We start from the raw sequence: 22,011 nt of genomic DNA, 5'->3' as shown, positions 1-22,011 counted from the left end.
TTGGGCGTACGATTTAACTCTTGAATCAGAGTCTAAATGCTTTAAGTGGCGAGTGCAGGTCAACTTTCAGGCTGCATGAGTGACGTAAGTCTGAGACTGGTAGCACCAGGAGGAGACAGGAGAGGGAAAAGTCATATATTAAAAGATCAATCTTTGGATTTTATAAATCGATAACAGAATTTTTATTTAAAGGGAGTGATCTGAATCGGAGAACTGATTTTTTTAACCCAGTCCTACTTGATTCAGTACAGTGGATCTGTGCAAGGAATTGTTCAAAATAAAAGGCACTCTGCACTAAAGGAGTTGCTCCAAAGAATTGCTAAACCGGGCTTTTATTTTGAAAAACACAAACCAACATGTACTCATGTTTATTTTTTTCCCATGACGTATGCATGTGCAAACCGAAAGCTTCATAAATATAACAATTTTATAGAATAAACATTCACTTTAGGGTGTGGTCTTCATTAGTTTAATCAAATTAATCATAATCATACAAAGTATCCTTCAGCCTTTTAGTTGGATCTTTGACCTGCTGAGCTAACAATGAGAAAGGCTCAGAACCCCAGGGTCCATCGCCAGGAGTTAGCTTGTCATTTTAAGACATGTCATCTGCAGCATTCAAAATAGCTAGAGAAGGCATCCAGATGATGCACAACTCTCTGATGGGGAATGACTGCAAGCTACCGTTAGTTTTGCCAGCAGTTGTACTTGTCAGTGCTGTGGTTTGTAACAACTACAAATTCACAGATTTAGGATTGTCAGACCATATTTGTCTACTGCACACACATTTGACAATCTCACTGTAAATGGAAGCCCGTTATTCCCTGAAAGGACTTTCAACATTATGTATGAAAAGTGATTAACTATGTAATCTCTTGGGTTGAAAGGCAAAAGGTTTCCTAGAACTAATGAATATTGCATGATTAGTTCAAATGTATTGATAGATATCAACAAAACAACAACACAAGGTCAGTCATTCTTTTTAAGCCTACTGAAATTGATTTCTTTGATAAAATTGGTTATATTTATGATAAATTCACTTTGTTTTGTGTGGGTGGGAGTTTACACTAATTTTACAATTATTTACATCATCTACCTGGCACAGCTGATAATCAGTACTCTGGCCCAGCTCTCTGCAGGTCTTGCCGCTTTGTGAAGCAGAGATGATTTGGGATTATGCAAAGAGGGCTGTCTGCACTTGAAGATTGTGCTGTTTTTTGTTCTCAAGGGCAAAGCAAAGGACACAGTACTTCCTGCCTGTTGTTGTCTGAGTCACTGCTGTGTATAACTGCTCCTTCTCTCTTTCTCTCTGTTTCTCTCTGTCTCTCTCCATGAGTTTGCTAGACACTGTGAGAGGTTCTCACAACTTGGGAATGTTGGGTAGAAAGTTATTATTGCAACCAGTTTCAGTTATACTACATTTTACAAATTCCTCTAATCTCCTCTAAATCCCATTAAGAAACAATATTTAAAAAAAAAAAGGAAAGGATATATTAACTCTGGCTGACATAGCTTTGTATTAAGTCTGTCCAATTATTTTATTCAGGCCTTTTAAAATGACTAAAAGGCTTGACTCCATGCCTAAATCTGCTTCCAAAAAACACTCTGAACATGCATCCCAGCATTTATGTTTTTAGTGTTAACTCCATACTTCCAATTTCAAACAAAAATGTTAATATGCAGCATAAAATGTGAATAATAGAACAAGTGATTGCATAAAAAACAACTCCTTCAAAATGGCTGATTCAATTCAACAGAGGTCCAGCCAACTGGTGCTATAGTCCCACAATTAGTGAACTGGGGAACACCTGAGTACAGTGAATGTGTCTCAAGTGACTGTAGTATAAAGACACCTGTGTCTGGAAGGTCCAGCCACTGGTCAATCAGTATTCCTGGCTACCATTACACCATGACAATGAAAGAACACCCCAATCAATTAAGAGAAAAGGTTATTGAAAAGTATAAGTCAGGGGAAGGATACACAAACAGTTGCAAGGCATTTAACATTCCCTTCAGTTCAGTTAAATCCTTTTTAAAAGGAAGAAATGTGGCATATGAGTAAATTTGCCTAGATAAGGCTGTCCTCACAAACTGAGTGACCATGGAGGAAGGAGACAAGTGATAGTCAACTACAGTTCACCAAAAGGCATGTGGGAGACTCCGTGGTCAAGTGAAAGAAAGTTCTTTGGGCTGATTAGACCAAAAATTGTGCTTTTAGGCCATCAGCCAAGATGTTATGTCTGGCAGACACCAAACACTGCACATCCACACAAACACACCATCCCAACTATGAAGCACAGTGGTGGATACTGTGGGGATGTTTCTCAGCAACCAGCCCCTGAAGGCTTGTAAAGGTAGAGGCTAAAATGAATGCAGAAAAATATACTGAAGGACGATCTTATGCAGTCCGCAAGATTTTCCAGCAAGAAAATGACCCGAATCTGCACAGGCATGGTTTAAAGACAACAAGATGTATGTTCTGGAGTGGCAGAGTCAAAGCCAAGACCCCAATCCAATAGAGAATTTGTGGCTGGATTTGAAAGGGACAGTTCACGCCTGATCCCCATACAACCTTACCGAGGTTGAGCCATTTTGCAAAAAAAGATGTGAAAGCCTGGTTGAGATCTATCCACATAGACTCAGTGCTGTGATTTCAGCCAAAGGTGCATCTGCTAAATACTGACTTGAAGGGGGTGAATATTTATGCAGTAACTTTTTTACATTACATATTTTTATTTAACTGGCATTACTTTGCTGAACTCTGTTTTCACTTTGACATTAAAGAGGTTATTCGTCAGAAAAGCTAAATTATATCCATGATTGATTTATAAAATCAATTAAAAGTATAATACATCCAAGGGGGTGAATATTTTTATAGGCACTGTCACACAGTGATAAACATGCTCCTGTCTTAACTTTAGGAACCTATTGCATGAATCAAATTCATATTCAATATCTAATGTTTCCAAGAAATAAATATATTGAAGAGCAAATATCCTGTCTTTGTGCTGTATCCAGTTTTTTCTTCACAGTCACACATCCCAACTTTTTTGGACAGGAGGTTAGGATATTAACTTCCCTTTTTCTCTAAAGCAAACCCAGCTGCAAGAGTAAATGAGTGTTTTTGTTCCAGCTATAATGGTTTATTTCTTGTCCTGGTGATGTTTATTTCTCTTTTTGGTTGCTGCAGTGAAAGCACTGAACGGATATTAGAGCTTCTTTGATGCCATCAAGGTGTCAGTCACAGAAAATGTACAAGGAGAAAACATTTCGTGTCAATAGGACTGAAAAAGTTTAACCCGCTAATATTTGTTGCATATAAGTTGCCGTCAATAATGACATCCATTTGGTTTAGATGTTGTTTTGATTTTATGCATCAGCATTCATACTCAAAGGCCCATAGAAAAAAAAGATGATGGTTCAGAGATAACAATTCATTGACCAGAGTAATTTTTCTTCCTATTTTTCTCTCCAGCTGAGTCTCTCTTTTTCATTTCCCAGCTCTTCTATATTGTTTGTTCTCGCTGCAGACTTTGGAGCCTGAAGTTGACTCGTCTCTCAGAATGCCTGACAGCACTAATCAGAGACTTTTTAAGTTGTTTTCAGATTGATGTTACCATCAGCCTCCTGTGCGATATAAGATTACTCTGTGCCAGACATATTGTGTGGTGTAAATGGGAGAACACAGCAGGAAGAAGCCCAAGACAGGGGCATGATTTATTGGGTACAAGTTGAATGCACTGTAAACCAGAGGAGAGGGAACTTTTTAATGGATTCTCTGTGAAAGACAAACAACTTGAAGTGTTCCTGTTCATCTTGCTGAATGGATTTGGGGCTTCAGGCTCTCGCCAGGTGAGCTGTCAGAACTTTAACAAGCTTAGTGGTTTACAGCGCTTTACAGGGATCTTCTACTTTCATTTTCTCTATTTTCTGCCTCTCTTTTTGGGCAATAAAATGACTAATATCCTACTGTCAGATTTATTCTGTCCTGTAGTTGGTTGCCTGGCTACATAAAGCCTCTGTCAATCTTAATGTGCTGGCACAGAGTGAGCAACTGCAGCCGGCATAAAGTGGCCTCAGAGCCTAGGAAAATCAATAACACTTCATTTGTGATAGATGTGAAATGAGTATAATGAAAAATGTCCTATTTGTGAGAAGGTTACACTTTCCTCTAATGTGGGCTTGACCACTGACCCACTGTATTCTCATCTATTTCAATTTGTTTAGACGGAGACGAAAACAAGAGCTGGAGCTCTGTGTGTGCCTCCTTACAAAGGATGAATTCCCCTATTTTTACCAGCTGAAAGATTTTTATTCACATGTGAAATAAATCATGAAATTTGAAGCTATATAAATCAAATTTAGATGTGTCTCTTTACTGATTTGGCTGTCTAAGGCTAAGTGGAAAACTCCTCGGCTCTGTGACTCTCAGAGAAATGTTGAGAAAAATAAACACAGCTATTACTCCTAGACTTTTCACCAGTTATTCCCTGGGTAAAAAAGAGATCAACAATGGTGGGCAAAAGACAGATTTTCTCTGTTGAAAATGGCTCCTGTAGCACACACCACATGAGGGTTTCTTTCAGATAGAAGATAAAGGTTTGCAGCTGCAACACTTAAGTGTGATAAATCATGTGGATACACAAATAGATGCTTTGAAGGAAGAAGACAATCAGAGAAGTACAGATTTAGATGAATAAAGACATGTTGATATCAGTACCCTAAACTATTGGAAAATAATTGCATAAATAAAACTAGCTACTACCAGTAACTAGAAACATATGAGTTATTAATGTTGGCTATAATGGCATGAAGTCAGTTCAGCTGTGGTTTTTGGATCGGCTAACAGTGCCAAAATTTGACATAAACGCTTTTCCAAGTGCAAGCATTTATCTTCTGATTATCCCTTTATTCTCTGCTGCTCTAGCATGCTTGATTGTGCCATGACGTTTTTCTTTAAAATTTAATATTCATACTCAAAGAGAAACTAAAGTGTCAGGGTTTGTTTTTTCCCCAAATGAAAACCTATTTATATGGATGTCTTATTGGTTATTCAAATTCTACATTTTTCATCAAGAATATGTATAGCAGCTGCCCTCTACAGGTAGAAGTTGTCTACAGGTAGAAATTGTGGCTCTTTTGAAAATTTTCCACCGGTTGATCTCGAACCAAGTTATGTATGTGGTGCCAACTTTCGTCAACACAGACCTCAATAGTTAGGGGAGAGAAGGGTTGGTTGTCACATGGGTTGTTTGTCACACTCATTATATCTCGCCACCACAGTGCGCTGTCTCCCAAACCCTGGTATGGAAATTGAGGTGAGAGGACTTTTTGCTGCTCATGTTCCCTGCTCATTTCGTGTTACGATGCATTATGTTGTTTTTCAACTTGACAATGCAATCAGAGTTTAAAGTTTAAAGTTTAGTTCTGCCTTGTTGACTTCTTTTTGAGATCCCCCCCATTAAAATAACAAATGACAAAAAAAAAAAAAAAAAAAAACATAGTGTGCCATCCCTGTGATGGGATTGGTTGTCACAAAGTGTCTGAGTGTCTTTGATAGTTGATTTACTCTTTGTTATAATAAGTTGGAAAGTGAGAGGGATATACATTTCAAGCAAACACTTTAAGCTTCAGTTTGATACAGGAATGACTGTTGAAAGACGTTTTGATGATGAGTAATTCACACTAGAGTAAAAAGTGTGACAACCAACCCTGTTCTTCCCGACCACCCACTTTTTCCACTAATGTTTACTTCACTAGTAACAACCAACAGTTGAAATTTGTGGGTCAAAGCAGGCTCCACCAATCAGAGATGCCACTGTGGTACTCACACTTATCATATCTTTCTTGAAATAAGGGCAATACCATACTAGCTTGTGGCTATGACATGTCCATTTAGCATAATTTCTCCATTTATACTGTCTTTTGTTGAAAAGCAATGGTAGAATTGACTAGTAGTAGCAGAATGTGGAAGTTTCAACAAAAAAGACAAGCTCAACCAATCAGAGGCATTGCTGTGAGGCTCTAAGATTGTGAAAAATGTAGTACTGTTGCGCAATATTGCAAATAAACTGTTTTTCTTAAAAAAAGGTTGATAACACAAATGGTAAGACTGCTGTGAATGGTTGACATTATGGCAAATAATCATATCTGAAAAGCAGCATAGACTGAATGATGCTGTGGCTGAAAAAAGGGGGGAGTAGTCATGTCTAATATGCTATCCTTCCTGGCCATTTCCAAGATGTTCCAAAGCATTATTTTAAATTCCAGCGTAGATGCACCTCAGCTAAAACTCTGGTGCTGAGTGCTGTAACATTACTCCCAACTTGGAGCCACAGTTAACTTAAAGTTCTACCCTATGCACCAGCTGGACTTAAGCTCTGTTTTAGTTACGCCTGGGTGTTACTTCTACGCCTAGGATGGAGCAGGTGTAATTTTAAAACGTCTGACTTCAGCAATGCACTGTTAATGGGAAATGCACAGCAACACAGGAAACACGATGGTAGGGCACTTTGTTAACAGATTTCTCAATGAATAGGCATAAAGACGAGAGCCAGTGAGTCATCCATGAATGGACTACAAACCTGCAAGTTTACCGAAACAGTATGCAGATGGAAAAGCTTTGTTTTAGCAGACACGTTCTGTTTGAATAACAGAATAACAACCTCTTAATATACTGCAAAATGTGTCATGGAGGTGATGTGAAACAGAGCAGTCCCAAAACCTGTGAAAAAACGTTAATATTTATCAGAAATTAGAGTTTATAACAGGAAATGTTCACATGAACACACATGATGTGACTGGGTGTAGCTACAGCTGTTCTATGTTACACTTGGTGTAAAGCTGAGCCCAGAAGGTGGTCATAGCTACGTTGGACATAGGAGATAATACTGCCTTAAGTTGTGACCAGATGGTGCAGTTGACCCCCGGGGTTGAGTTACTCTTTAAATATCATCGAAGAGTCAATCTTTGGAGAGTGAGACCAAACTCTCTCTGGGTTTGTTGCTCCAAACTTTGTGGTTACACACTGGGGCAGTTCTTCCTTTAGCTTGTTTATGTTTTATTCTGAAGCCTAAACATGTTTTAATTCTTGTTTTTGTATGAGGAATAATAAACTGCACTCCATCCACTAAGGGATGTTGTATTTAGTGGCCCAAAGGCAGACTTTCTTACAAGAGTACATAGCAAGGAGAACTAACAGATGCTCTAAACCAAATAAAAAGCTTTGTTAGGTATGAAATATGTAGTAATACTAAAGAGCATGCAACAAACTTTGAGTAAACAACATTTCTGGGCTGGATGGAGATCATTCCTAAAAACAGCTGCAGTCAAGCCATAAGGGAATGATGGGTGGGTGGTCACATGATTTACCTTTGTAAGTGTGTCATATTTTCTCTTTGCCCTCTAAAGACAGAACATGTAACTTTTGTATTTGCACAGAAAGGATAGAAATTGTGACTTAATCCTCATTATCCTCCATCTGTCATTCCATGTGTTGTTATAAAAGGATAATTCAACCCTGCTGCTGCATGTCAGTTATGAATGAGAGAATGACTCAACCACCTGAATGTGATGCTCTGGCTCTTCTCTCCCTTTTCCTTATACTTCAAGATGCATTGCTGTTCTCCAGCGGCCTTTAGACTCAGGAAGTCAGCCTTAGAAAAACAACATCATTCACTTTAACACCATTACTCTATTTGTTTCCTCTTTCCTTTGCCGACTGCCACATCTCCTTAATTTAAAACAGGCTTCATATGAAGGCCTCTCACTGCCTGTTGTTTACAGCGTTATTCAGCTGTGATTCGTCTTTCCTGCCATGTGGAAGAGGACATAGCTCAGGAAGCTCATCCCACACACTGACCAATAACACACATCATGTTGGCCGTAAATCAGGAGTGTGAGGTTGCACAGGGGCAAGGAAAACCAGTGTGCACATGCTTGTGTACGAAGGATACATTTATAAAGACTTATGTTGGTCCCAGCTTGAGATTGCTTCAAATCAGATGTGTTGTTTATGACTGTGTTTCTAGATAAGCAAATAAAAAGTGGGGATGGGTTGCTTTCAGATTCTCTTTGTGAATGGACTGACCTTTGGTTAACATTAAGATCTTCCAGCTAACAAATAAAACCACAAAAGATAGAATTTAAATGGAAGTTTGTTATTAAAAAATCTAGGAAAAAAAAAACAAAACCTTTATTTCCCTCTTTGAGCCTGACTTCAGTGCCATAACTTTTATTTTTCTTCTTGGGTCATGTTTGAAGTAAAAGTGGGGGTCATTCTACTATTTTAGAAAAAGGCATTGAACAAATAAATCTTTTTGAATTCACACAAGTAAAGGAGCTGTTAAAAGCCAAGATTTCTGATTAATTTATCACAGCTTAGTACATTTAAAAGTGCTCTCAGAGTTTAGTCAACGCTGCCAACTCTTCTGGCATTTCCAGGTGTTTCTTTGTGACCGAAAAGAAGAAGAAACTCAATCACTGCTCTAACCACAAATATCTTCTTCTCAGCCTAAACTGTCAAAGGGAAGGTCCAACGAAAAAAGTGCATTATTTCCTGGCTCATTGTAATTGTTGTAATGACCCCTTTCTCATCCCCTCTGAATAGTGTGTTTTTCTTTGTAAAGGGTAATGGAAAAACCTTGGACACTTTTCTGGTGTAAGGAGGGCTGTTTGAGATGCTGGCACCTTTTTGTTTAAAGGCATTACCTGTGCATTACGTGATGGAGTAATAACTCTTCTAAAAGAGCCCCTGGGTAAGAAAGGTTACCTTTTTTTTATAGAAGTGAAGATACACTCTGCATTGTACATGTTTATGTTAGCTTTATGAGTGTTTCCAGTAGGGGTGGGCAGTTTATGCAGTTGACAGTTTAAATGATATAAATTTGGCCTACGGTAGATATTTGGACTCTACCGATCAATCACAATAATGCTTGTTAATGACGTCATCGTATCTGCCTCAGTGTGAGTTAGCAGGCAAAAACGTGTTTTTTTTTTTTACCGTCACTAAGTCAGCGTGCTGTCTCTGTCAGCCTGCCTGGGGCTGTAACACAAGCTAAGTGCTGCTTTGGCTGGTCTCAGAGCCCAGCGCTGCAGCTCTTCCTCTTACAACTGCATAAACAACCATTTAAAAGTCTATTTTAACTTATGACTTTCTTTTCTAAGTCCACAATGAGTCAAAGATCCAGGCTGTGATGTTAAACGAGATCAGAAAAGCTGCTGTAAACTAGCCGTATTCCCCGGTATGGCAGTTAAGCTAACTCAATGCTAAACACAATACTTCCATCAAGCTCTTCAAAATAAAAGTCCACGGTTTTTCTGAAATGCTTTTATTGCAAACGCCTTCACTAGTAAATGTGTTCAAGTCATTAGCAGCTTAACACACCTCATCAGGTTAGAGATGAAATGTGAAACTTGGAGTGCAGTTAGACAGAATTAAATTTAGAAAGACTTAAAAAAAAAAAACATGTTTTCTGTGTTCCTATACTTGGAGATAAATTGAGTATGCCATCAAAGGCTTGTTTTAAGGGGAGAAGGAGGTTAATAACACCTGAATTTAGATTAAAAAGCATTATCTCTTTTTAATTTTTTGATACCGTGATATAATACCGTTATCATCAAAGGCAAGAAAAATACCATGATATGATTTTTAGGCCATATCGCCCAGGCCTAGTTTCCAGTGGCTGCATTTACCACTATGCAGGCAATATATACAGCAGTGTTTCTTTCTTTTGTCTGCCAACTAGGCTGGTTAAGGTATATGAGATATGATGTATGAGTTATAGATGGTATCCAAGGTCATAATACCATTTTTCTTAGCCAGTGTTCACTGCAGATACAATATCAGGGTATAATGCTCAAAATCTTCAGTCAGATCTACTTTCACCCATGCTTCTACTATTTAGTCATAGATAGATAGATAGATAGATAGATAGATAGATAGATAGATAGATAGATAGATATAGATATATATCATATTTTATCTCCAATAAAATTTAGTTTTCAAGGTAAAGAACACGGCTGATAAACAGTAGTTAATTGGTTCTGTTGAGTTTTATACTCTTTGTCACCAAGGTCTGAAGATTTCATTTTGAAATCTGTTCATTTGTATGTCAAATCAGTTTGCATTATTCGCTCATACTGACTGTATAGAGCTCAACAGTGCCCGCCCACTTTTTTGGCGGCTTTGGTTTCAGAAGTGAAATTTGCCATTCAAATGCCCAATTTTGCAAAGTCCTGATTACACTCCTTTAATGCATGAACCAAGCTAGTCTGAGTCCTCTTAGCTAAAATACGTTTGACTTAGAGCAAAAATGTCCTTTTAAAACAGAGAAGAAGTCAAAGGTCCAAGAAAGTGTACATATTCTTTACAAGGAGGAAGGAACTATGTGGAGACCATTGTGGTTCATTTTGTCCCTTGTTAATGACCCTGTAAAGTAAAACTGAATCTGTATTTTGGTTTGTTTTATGACAGGTCACTGTGTTATGAACCTTTCAATCAAATGTCAGTCAAATGAAACATCTCTAAGTTTATAAAGTTAAGCTTTAAAATCATGAAAAATGAGGCAGTAAAATCTGCTCCAGGATGGTGTGTCTGTTGAATGAGCTGAAGCCACGCCCACGCAGGAGAAATAAAATCCTCTCAGATTTAAAAAAAAAAATGTTACAATCTGAATGATGACCTTATGAGCAGAATGCAGCTACCTGAGAAGAGACAAAGTCCGTTTTCTGGCTCAAATCTGTGTTATGATTCTTTTAATGATCCATAGACCACTGTGGCTGATAGATTTGGCAAAATTACTTCACAATGAACAAAAAAACACCATTTAACTGACTGTTAACTTTCAATAAATGCAGTGTCATCAGCTGACAACAGACTGTACTGAGATGAACTGCTCTGTGAGTTTATATTGTAGTGTTAGAGGGGCGGGGTCATCCCCTACTGTTGGCTCATGACATCGTGAGTCCACATATTGGCACCGCCCACATGAAACCAAGCCAGGAAAGGGGTGGAAAACTTTTAAACAGTCCAAATCCAAAATTCAGTCACACGTAGATCTCAGTGTTTTCACATGTTTACAGCAACCATATTCCAACATATCTAGTGTGTGTAGACAAAAAGTTTGGATTTCACTTTACAGGGTCTTGAAGCTTTAAACCCACATATGAACCTCTTTTCTACTCTTTTTCTCTAGCTCACCTGGGAAAATACCTGGAGAGATGGAGCATAGGCCTGGCGCAGGCCTGGATGATGGCCATCAGAGTGTAACAGGACCACTGGCGTTTCCTCATTGGTTGGTGCAGCTTAATGAAAAACAGCTTTCTTTCATTTAACAAATAAAGATGAAGCTGTTTGAAAAACATAGGTGGAAACCAAGACCAAGGCAATATGCTCTTAACAGAAAAGAAACAAAAACAATAACTTTAACCAAGTTTGAATTACTCGGCAAAGTATTCACATGTTTTTTCAAGTATTTTTTCTGAGAGTCAGTTAAATAGAAGTGTGATGTGTGGTGTTTATTTCGTAATATGTCTTATTTTGATAAGTACTTCCGGTTTCCAGCTTCCGCTGGTCACTTGTGTTTGCCGGCAACTTACCTTTGTTCTCCCGAGGTTCCACCATCCCCCACGGCACTGTGGAGAGTAGCTACACCTGCGGCGAATTTCCTAATCAACGGATCCTTCAAGAAGCTGCCTCTTTCTCTCCACGGTGCCAGAGTTTTGCAGTCTACTCACTAGTGGTAACTTCTGCGCTCGGCTCTCTTACTGAGTATCTCCTCTCGCAAATATTTCCAGTGCTTATTTTGTGAACTGTTTCTTACCTGTGTCTCTTGCCTTCCAGTGCCTCACTCCTCACTCACCTGCCGCCCAGCTCCGCACTCTCTCTCCCACGAAGATCACTGCACTCTGGACCTTGGATTCCCCCCCTTTGTCCCCTGCTCCTGATCACTAAATTGTTAAACCTTCTTATCCGTCTCTGCATTCTGGGTCCACAACCACCTCACATAACAGTGATGATGTATATTTGACACCATATCTCAGCTGTAAAAAAATTAAGGTACGTTTATTTACAAGGAAAGCATTTATGATAAGGAGGCCATGCTTAAGATCTGATGAATTGGTTCATCATCCACAGCCATTTATCTCACTCTGAGGTACACACAGCATGTTGACATTTCTCAGAGACTGGTAGTCATCCAGTGCCACCCAGCAGACCATTCTCAGTGCCTATGGTCTGTTTCATATCGATGGATTGTTACATTTTTAGGAGGTGCATGTCAGGGTAAACTTCTGCTGAGGTTCAGGCATCATTGTAGATTTAAGCATAATTCAGGCTGAAGAACCAAACTTTGCAAGGGCAGACTCATGAAAGGGCAACTAGCTGCACTGTAACACTTGCATAGGAAAAATTCAGCTGCAATGATTGTCAAAAACGTGTGTAACAGTTGAGCGGACTATAATATAAAGCCATTGGAATGCAATGGATACCTTGTCTTCCTTTTAAGGTGATGCCAATTTGGGAGAGAATTCAGGTCATACCATATGAAGGGGTGAGATAAATCTATATTGGAACGAGCTCTGTCATCAGGGGTTTATGTAGCATTGTATGTTAATGACATGGCCTTCATGGTGGCTGCACAGTTTTAACAGAAAAAATAGGTTAACATCAAACATGCTGCCATCGCTGGCTTTAAAATCTCTGTTATTCTGGATTACTCAAAGGGAAATAGAAGCATTAGAGGCTCTTGGAAAATTGAAAATGAATGATGGGTATTAGGACCTTCTTGATATTCAGCAAGACTCATTAAACTTAATGAGTCCATTGGTTTTGAAATGCGAAAGCTATTTTCTCAATTAGTCCCAGATTCTGAAAAATAACACACAAAAATAATGACTTTAAATGTGATGAACTATGATCACAGGCCATGCTTAGGCTGAATATGTGCCGCTAACCTAAGAGATAACTGTTGCATGTGAAAGGAACTAAGTTGTACTCAGATTTATCCTGGTCTGATAATATTAGGTCATGTAAAACCCTTCAGCTACCCCACTACTGGCAGAGCGACATCTTGAGCTTTTCTCAAAAGCCCCAAATCTTTGAGATTGGTTAAGATTTTGCAGTAGTATCGTGATCAATAAATGCAAAAAGAAATCAAAGAAATTTTGTTTTTGTAGCCGAACTGAAAAGAAATCAAATAGTTTTATTTAAGAGCTTATACACACTGTTTTATAAAACACACTTTTAACATTACACTGAATACCAAAAATGTAATGCATTTTCATGAACAAATAAGTCTGAAGCCCTAAATTTAGCTATTAAAGTCTTTTTTTTTTTTTTACATGAATAGGTTCTTTGAAGATGATGTCACACAGCAGTGGAGAACACCCTTTTGGGGGTAAGCTGTGATTTGTGTGGGAGCAAACAGAGAGTCTTGGCCATTTGAGACACTTTATATGTCATAGAATTAAAATATTCTATTCAAAATGATTTTCATACCCTCAATATCACCTCAAAAATATGGAGGGTCAAAAGCAGTTGATTCAAGGATAAAAAAATAAAGTAACAGTATGAATAACATTACAACGTTAAAGTAAGCTTACGGGTTTGCTGTCCCACCACTTAGGCCTCCAACCAATAACTAGATCAAAATTGCAATTTCAGCTGAAATTGTGTGGGGATGCTGAGAGCTGAACTGTAAAAGAACTGCTGAAAATAGCTGAAAAAACACAAACATAGCTGAAAATAGCATAAAAGTAGCTGAAAATGTCAATTAATAGCTAAGAAAAGGATTTTTAAAAATTGCTGAAAGTAGCCTAAAAATAGCTGAAAATTGTCAGGAAGGGGTAAATTAAAACTAAATGGGGAAAATCCCAAACCACAAGCTCTCACTATGAATAACACTGAGTAAAAATGAACCAGGGCTGCCTAGCAGCTGATAAACTAAAACTCTTAAGGAAACTTGAAACAAAACCTTCTTATGGAAATAAATGCACAAATGCCAGAAATTGCACCTGTGTTTGTTGTTTAGTTCATCAAGAGATGCTAGGAAGACAGTAAAATGTAATAAGAAATCTCAATCTCAATAAGGCGTTTTGAGGGGAGGACATTGGAAGACAAACTTAGAATTTAGGAGCTTGGACCTGACTGGACAGGTATCAGGATAAAGCAACAAAGCTGTGACTAATATTAAGAAGTAGGTAAACAATCAGTAAATAATATTTTTGAAGCATTCAGGTCTGGTATATACATTTTTTTTACTCAAGCATTCACTATTGAAGCAGTGACTGCTTGCCCCTTATGTCTTTAATTAAAATTTTCTATTTAAAATAAACATTCAATCAGCTCTTTAACATAATTTTGTCATGTATTGAGTTGATAAAGTGTGATAAGTTAAAGATTTAAGTTGACTGTGATAAGAGTTAGCTACTTGTGGCTGCTGATGACCCTTATTATAGTCATCTTGTTTTAATATTTGTTCACCAAACAAATGCAGATGTAAAGAAGGCATGTTAATATAACTGAACTCTCTGTGTAGTAACATCTTTTGATGTACCTTACATACATTATCAAATTGGGATTTTGTTGTAGCCTCCCCTGAAGAAAAATGTACCAGCCGCCACTGATAGGAGGCCTGCAGGACTGTAATTTGTGATATTGATCGCCCCCACATCAGGAAAATCGGTTAAACTGTGGTAAAATATTAATTCTTAATGTCTGTCCCCCACTTCCTGCCCTCAACAGCCATTCAGGATTAAGTGATTGCAAACAAAAATTAGCAATTGGTTGCAAACAACCAATGCTGCTAATTATCACCTTTTACTCCAAATTCCCATCATACCCATCTTGTGTAACTTTAGAAAATAAACATATAATTGTTTGTGCCCCTTTTTAGGCAACAGAAAAAAATATTGAGCTTTAAGAATTGTTTTAGAATACTGAGGGCACTTTGAGAACAATGATGTGAAATGTGTTGGCTTGATTGATTGATTTGCAGGCATATTCTGCAGAAATTTCCATTTAAAACTAGTTGAAAATATTTTTTACTGTCCCTTTGAGCAAAGAATTCTGGGACAAACAGCTCTGGATCCTCCTAAGTTTGAGCTAAGCCCTGGATGTCTCACACCTCTGGCTTTGTCCATGCTGGCATCAACCATCCATGCATCTTAACTCATAAAACAAGATTTATGGATTTTCTCTCCAGGTCAAACTTCACCCTGGCCATGTTTTGAGAGTTAAATGATAAATCTGCAGAGTTGGGCCTTGACATTTCCAACTTTTAAGCAGAAAGATTGGTAGTTTTGTTGTTCATGTTTGGGAAGAGAGGAAAAGGGAAAAGGGTCTAGATCATTTGCATGCAAAGTTTATGGAATATGTGTACAAAGCACTTTTCAATTTGAGGTGACATTTCAGTAGCCCCCCAAAAAACAATGCCTCACTTTTTGTTGAATTCATATTTTTCAGCCTTTATGTCTGTATCTGAAAAAACACGCGGGTACTGCTGACAGATTGAACCTTTCCTGTTGTGAATACAAGAAGCCTGGAGGCCAGAGTCGACTAAACCAGTGTTTAACATTCTATTGTTAGGAGTTAGCTGTGTAAATAATGCATAAGTTCAGTAGTAGCAAACCTTGTGTTTACAAGAGCAATTATCAGCTCAGAAACTCTGTGTGTCCCTGAAGCTAGAACCACTTTCAAACAAACGGAAAAAGGAGAAAAGGCATAAAAGTTTGAAGCATAAAAATTGCATTTTTTACAAGGATGACTTTGGATTTTGCCTGAAAATCTCTTCTGTCTTTGGCATATGTGCAGCATCCTAACCAGACCATTGTATAGTATATCTGCAGAGTACATCTTCACTTTTTGGCTAAAGGGACTTCTTTCTGGGAGAGCCTGGAGTTTGTAAAACTTTAGAAAGGTCTGATAAATATAATGGATCAAAAATGTCCTTGATGGAATAAATATTGTAAAAGCAACAATATATCACTTTTCCCCCTTAAAAATTGGTTTTGAAGCTAATAGCATTACAGTAACTCTCAAGAGGAGGGCCAACCCTGTTTCCACAGGTTGTCCCACACTATTAAGCAATCTAAATGAAAAAAAAAAAAAAAAACAGAGTACATCGCCTTTAAAAAAAGATTAGGCCATCCTCACAAATTAAGTGACCGTGCAAGTGGACTTCTGAGAAAGGCCACCAAGACACTTATGACAATGCTGAAAGAGTTACAAGCTTCAGCAACTGAGATGGAAGAGTTTCTATATACAACTGTTGTCTGGGTTCTTCACCAGTCAAAGTTTTAGAAAATGTAGATTAAATCTTGACTACAGTTTGCCAAAAGGCATTTGGGAGACTCTGTGGTCAAGTTGGAGAAAGTTCTTTGGTCTGATGAGACCGAAACTGTGCTGTTTTGCCATCAGACTTTGATAAAAATGGGTAGGATAAAATCAATCAAATAAACCTGACAAAGGTTGAGCAGTTTAGCAAAGAAAAATAAAATAAAATAGCATATATTGTTATTTAATTGGCAATACTTTGTAGAAATATTTTTTTTTCAATTTGACATAAAAATATCTTTTTTTTGGGGGGGGGGGGTTCTTTGGTCAAAAAGCCAAAATATATTGACCATGACTGATTTATAAAATCAGTAAAAGGGTAAACAACAAAAGGGGTTAAGACTTTTTATATGCACTGTAAATTAGTGTTTTTAAATCCAACAGTTTATCAGATACAACATTTATGATTGAGATTTTGTACCTTGAATGCTGTTATATTGGTTCATAAACATGCTGTGTAAATGTGGTCAATAAAATAAAATCACTAAACAATACTGTCACTGATCACATATGACACTTCCGGTCTGTGCACAACCTGTAGCCAGCACTACGAGAGCTATTGTCTAATGTTTGCCATCCAGTGATCTCCAGCAGACTGATTAGATGGCAGCACACTGTGTGTGTCCCGAATGCTGGCGTCAGTGGCAGGCAATAACAGAGATTGATGGTTGAGTTAGGACAGCCATTTGGGGCCTTGATCTACGGCATGGGATCTCAAGGGATGAAGCCATCCCAGCCGCACTCAGCTGCCCAGGGCCACTGGTTGCAGTAATCGAGAGGAGATGTATTTATAAAGTGCCCTGCTCAGCAACCCCGTTCATTCCAGTAAATCTGAGGGGGAGCTGAGAGGGAAAATGTCACAACCCAAGGACACTACAAGGAGCTAACCCTGCCAGTGCCAGCAGGTAATTGGGGTGTCAGTGTGTCCCAGAATGCATTTCCTGCTATCACACATTTTGGCTGTTGGGTTATGCAGCACTGTCCTGCCAGCAGAGAGAAAAAGAGGAGAGTTAAAGTGGAAGAGAGATAGCAGGAAAGTTGACGGGCTGATATTTCAAAAAGTAGATGTTACAGCATTTCTCATGACATCTCTAGTATTCAAGATATTTGACAAAATTAACAGTTTTTACTTTAAATGCTTCATTTTGATGGCGAACTATAACAAATTCACAAGTTAGTGTGACCAAAAATCACAGAGCACTGCCTAAGGTGAAGTTTTTCGTTGAGTATTTCAGAATGTTTTAGCATTTTAAATGCTCTTTACTCACCACAGCTTCTCCACTCTCCTCTCTTTTTCTCTGGGATCGCTCATTGCCTGACTTTAGCAGCTAACACAAATCTCACATGGGGCTATTGATTCAGGCTTATGACAAAATCTATATGAAATACATTGGTGGAATTAAAAAGAGGGCAGGAGCAAAGAATTCAATGACCTAGCAAAGAAAGAGAGAGTAAAAGAATACATCCTCACCATTAAAACAGACATAGCACGATTTTTAGTTTATATTCATGAGGATGGACTTTGATTGTAAACTATGAACTTGTACCATGAAATTGGAAGCAAAGATGAAACAGGATGTGCAGTAATTGTTCAAAAGAAGCTACAACGCACTGACGAGGCGCCAGCTCTCCAGCAAATCCACGGGGAGACACTAATGTGTTGTAGATGTTACACAGATGTCCTTTCAATTAACTAATTAGAAGGAAAGGGGAAAGGATAATGATATATGCCTGCTTGTGCTTAAAACATTCATGTCTTCTCATCCCTGGCCCAAATGTGAGGCTGCCACTTTTATATAGCATGGCTGATGGAGATCAAACAGTAACTGATGTGTAAATGAGGACAAGGATGTACCATGTGGATGTTAGAGAGAAAGCTGATATTGCATTCTGAGGTTGTGTTGCCATCTAAAAAGTCCTCACACAGAGTGGGTTTTTTAAGTCAATATTCATTCATATCAAAAAGAGAAATCATCTTTCCATCCTCTTCATTAAGCAGCACTTTACAGTTAATAAAGATTTGATTTTAAAGATCAGCTCTGTGCGTTGCTCTTTCAAATAGCATTAGAAATATTCTAAAAGGACGAGACTGACTAGAAAGTTACATAAGGTATCATAAATAGAATATGATAACCAGTCAACTTCACACAGAAGAAAACATAGCAACAGAAAACCAGGCTACAGAAGCCCACATCAACAATAAATAATAGAAATAACAGTAAATAATAAAAATAACACAAAACAAAACAGCAGCTTCAAGCTGTGGTGCACATGCAAGCATACAAGAGTGAAAAAAGCTTGAAATGCTGATACTTTGTGAGGGGATGAAATACAGGAAAGTAGGTGATGACCAAAAAATTTAAGGTAGCCAAACAGGCCAGTCACGGAAACATTAAAATGAGTCTCCACCTTCAAATGAATTCAGAAAAATTAACTCAGCGTGCTTATGGGAAATTGGGTGTATTGGAACAAGATTGGAACAATATCTGAAAAACTGGCATTGATTTTTTTTCCTTCCCCAGTATATATTGAGATTTCTTTAACAATTAAAGGAAACTCTCCCAGACAAATGTATCATCTTTTATGTACATAATTTACAATTTCAGTGACATTTTCTTGGTCTTACTATCAGGACTGCCCACAGAACTGGCCCTCCCCAGTTGTGATTTATTGATGATATCAATGCATGAGTGCTAGATGAACAGCATTGGTGCTAGCATTCGTCCTGGCTTACAGTTATCTCATGTTGGAGCTGAAAGTATGTCAAGCCACTAGTGAGTTCTGATTTTAGAATTACTTATTGATGCTACTTTTTAACCCATTTCACCACTTTTTCAATCCATTATTGCCACATCTTTTTGCCACTTCCAACCTACTTTTGCTGCTTTTGCCCATTTTTGCTACTCATACCCTGTTGTTGCTCTTTTTCACCCATTTTTTGCCCCTTTTTGCCACGCTATACAACTCCATGCACGTTTTTTTGCAATTTTTTTGCCAATTTTTGTCATTTTATACTCATTTCTGCAACTTCTTTTTTGGCATTTTTACCTATTTTTGCCTTCTTTAACCCATTTATGCAATCTCCTGACTATTTTAACCAATTTTTACTACTTTCCACCTGTTTTTGTCTCTTTTCACAAATATTTCCTTCTTTTCCAAAAAATCTGTTTAAATGTCTTCTGATTTATACATCTTAACTTTTTTTTAACACATTATGGCCTAGCTATGAAGTCTAACATTAGTTTCCTAATCATTAAGTTCAATATGAAACATCATGAATAAATGGTCCCAGAAAGCTCTCCCCTTTATCCCCTCCCACCCCCATGGGTGGCCTTGCTTACTATTACATCACACATTCTGAATCCCCCCCAACTGGGCTTCAGGAACTATAGTTGGCTGTTGCCCAACCGGAAGGTCACAGGTTTGATCCCCCGCTCCTGCAGCCACATGTCGACGTGCCCTTGGGCAGGACACTTAACCCAAATTTGTACCAACTGTAAATGTGTAAGGATGCCTATGAATAGGATTAGCAAATACCGATGGCCAAATCTCCATAGCAACCTGTCATCAGTGCATGAATGAGCAGTGAATAGGTGTGAATAGGTAAGTGTGACCTATGATGTCTAAGCGGTTTAAGTAGTCAAATGACTAGAAAAGCTCTTTACAAGCACAAGCTTATTTACCATTCATCAAACTCAGCCTTCTGACGGTGACTGTGACACACAGAGGTGAAGGTTTTCTCTCTCCATGGAGCAGCAAGTTTCCTCCTTACAAATAAATGTGTTGCTTGTTATTATATTTAAACTTTAGCAACCCTTTCTAACAATGTTCAAATTTAAGTTTAGTATACATGGTCAGCCCTGTGAGTGTCACTTCCAATTAACTCTCTACAGTGAGCTGCTGTGATTTTCTTACACTGCAGTGCAAAACTGCAGCTGTAACCCGAACAATCGGCAGCACCTGTGTGCTGATAATGAGTAGTGTATGAGGCCACAGCATTAATGAGCACCTGGATGGGGTACTGCCGATAGCGGGACAACTCACCTAATATCCACCTAATGTAACTGAGCCTCTGCCTGGAGTATCATGCTGGTGTATCTGTGAAGGCTGCAACATTACCAGTAGTCTTTTTACATGCAGGGAACACACACTGAGTTCCACTGAGTCAAGATAATAAAATAGAAAAAGTTGTAAGTGGAAAAGGAATTCTATCTTTGCTCTTTAACAGAAAAAAAAGAAAAATGAACAGATGAATCATTCATCAATCCAATGTCTTTTCCTACTGACTTACGTATCTTAGTAAACACAAAAAGACATTTCATCAGAGCCAGATGTTCATCAAGTTGTAACAAGCCTGCTGCAGTGTTAATAATAAAAAAATGGTTATGTAATCCTCAACGTCTCCTTGACAGAGGAGATAATAATATAATAATAATAATAATGTGAAAATGAAAGACTAAAAATCAACGTGTGATTAGAGTTGAAAACCAGCAGTTGGATTACTCCATTCTAGACTGAGACAGCATGGCTTCATCCACTTAAAACAAGAGCCAATGGCAGAACAATAGTATAAGATTTATTGCCAAGGAGCATTGTTACAACAAAGAAATAATCTAAAAAACACAAATTTCCTTACTTTCTGTGCCAAGTAGTTAGCCACCAGTTGTCCCTCCAGTCAGTGGTTACTGCCATCCTGCCAAATGTTGCTCTACGATCCTGAAAAACACAACAGTACATCGTGGACTAGCATCACAGCAAAACACAGTTTGGCAGTAAACTGAGATAACTGTATGTAGGCTGTCAGATAAATTGGCATATCAACCAGAGCGATATGGCAGAAGTATGTGGATGCCAATGAGGACTGAAAGCTGTTGGTGGTAGCAATGCTAACATTAGACACACTATTCAAATCTATTTGACTTTATTTACAAACCTTTAAACCATTTGTTTTCTGAAATATCCTGCCACATTTATCCCACAATGCACTGCTTTTTGGTTGACTTCCCTTGTTAATCTTCAGTTGGTTTTGATCACCCGTCAACAGTGAACCAACCGTGGAGTACTTGGAAGAAAATTGATGCCCCCATTTTAAGTGGACACCAAGTCATATTCCTTGAGGTTGTCATGTTTCAGCCTTGAAAAATGACTTAATGCACCTTCATCTGTTTAGATCCTACATTTAGGGGACATATTCTCAAAGATCTGAGTGATCTGAATTGGGTAGGTCAGCAGGTCATCCATAGTGTCAACAACTTCTTTCTTCTAAATGAAAGCTGGCTCCAGGCTTATATCGCTCCATTCAAGACTCCAGTCTAGTAAAAACTGAACGATATATGCCGGTGCACATGTCCCCACTGTCAACTTCATACAGGGGAGTTATTATTGCCAGTGGGATTAAATTCATGTGCAAATGACTAATAATATCCATCATGATTCACCTGACTGATAGAAGTATAGGAAAACCGATGAGGCAGGGATTGTGGGATATGTACACAGGAAAGAGTGCTTGTCAAATATAGGTTTCTGTGAATAGTTTAGGCAGTGGAGCAAATGGTTTGATGGGAATAAATCTCATTTGTGGCGCTCTGTGAAGCATACAGAGTAGAAGACACTCAGCGTTCCTTCCATTTTCCTCCTCGGATCATTAATTTCTCTTTTGGTCATGCTAAGAGCAGTTT

Source organism: Cheilinus undulatus, linkage group 5 (assembly GCF_018320785.1).
Source record: "Cheilinus undulatus linkage group 5, ASM1832078v1, whole genome shotgun sequence".
NCBI classification, from domain to species: domain Eukaryota; kingdom Metazoa; phylum Chordata; class Actinopteri; order Labriformes; family Labridae; genus Cheilinus; species Cheilinus undulatus.
This window is presented reverse-complemented; position numbering follows the sequence as displayed.